A 1597-nucleotide genomic window follows, 5' to 3' on the forward strand; every position below is an offset into this window, starting at 1 on the left:
CTCTATATATAAATACAAATCCTGCTGGTTCTGTTTGTCTGGAGAACCCTGACTAATATAGCAGCTACTTGGAAAACTACTGTGGCCAGGTAGAGTTGTCTTTTTGGAGAAGTTGAAATTAATCTCATTTTCTTACTTTCTCTGGAAGGTTGATGGTTAACTTAAAAAGCAGGTCATTTAAAAAGACCTGGTCTTAGGTAGTTTTTAAAGTGCAAGTACAGATATGCAAGACATTCAAACATGCAATTACTACGGGGTGAGTTTTAAATGCCAGAAGATGGGTTATTTATGCTGTTGCTTTAGGAACTAGTATATATATGTGCTGGAGTGGAATTCATCTACTAACTTGTTTGAAAACTTAATTTGTATAATGAGAATTAGAGATATGCTATATGAATACATGTTTCTCTTTATAAATTTTTAAGTTTCTCTAATGAAAGAAGACCAATCATGATAAGTACTGAGCTTAAGGATGATGACAATAATCATAATAATAATACTTCAAAGCTGTGCAGCAGTATTTTTCTAAGTAGTCCAAAGCATTTTCTCATGTCACATCATGCTATCTTTTAGGGTGGATGGTAAGACGTAGGTAGTATTACAGTTCTATAATTCTACAGATGATGCAACTGAGGTACTCTACGATCTATATCTAGGGTCTTGCTCCTGAAGTTGCCCAAGACAGGGTCTAGAAACCAGGATACCCAGTTCTGTGCCAAATATTCTTCCTTCTTTTAAAGTTGTTTGCCTCATTTGTTTCCTGGGCTGGGAATTCAGGATCCCTGATCCTTCTTCAGATTTAGGAGGTAAACTAGAGCTGTGTTTGTTGTGTGTTTAGATATCCTGTATTTCTAGTAATTTTGCCACAGACTGTGGTATAACCCTGAAGGACCACTACAATGATGGAGAATTTCAAGGATTTGTGAATACTGTTGGGAATTCCAGCACATTTGGACTTGAGTACTCTAGTACTCATCATGGCTTGCAATTTTAGACTAAAAATATTAGTGAACATGGGAAAGATATGAGAAAATGAGAAATGGGAAAGTTTTGTGATACCAATTAAAGGAATTTCTTTTTCCTAGGTTTATTCATCCATTGAGAGAGAGAGAGAGAGAGAGAGAGAGCGAGCACAAGCACAGGAGGGGCAGGGAGAAAAGGGAGAGAATCCCAGGCAGGCTCCCCACTCTCAGCAAGGAGCCCTATGTGGGGTTCAAACTCACGAACTGTGAGATCATGACCTGAGCCAAAATCAAGAGTCAGATGTTCAACTGACTGAGCCACCCAGGCACCCCAGGTGAAGGAGTTTTTACAGCATAACCAGCTATGTGCTTTTTTGAATCTTAAATTTTGGCAATGAAACTCAAATGTAGAAGAATGTTCATTTTTACCCATAAAATTATAAATTCATTAAATGTGATTGCTCTGGTTCATGTAAATATTGCTCCAAGTGTAGTAGTCATTCTATCAATAATTTTGGTAGGATAATTTTTGTGCTCCTAAAAATAATAACTTATATTACTTAGAATACCTAAATAACTTACTAAAAATAACATACAATGATTGAATAATGTTTGCTCTATAGAAAAAGAATAGA

This window comes from Panthera tigris, chromosome D1 (assembly GCF_018350195.1).
Source record: "Panthera tigris isolate Pti1 chromosome D1, P.tigris_Pti1_mat1.1, whole genome shotgun sequence".
NCBI classification, from domain to species: Eukaryota; Metazoa; Chordata; class Mammalia; order Carnivora; family Felidae; genus Panthera; species Panthera tigris.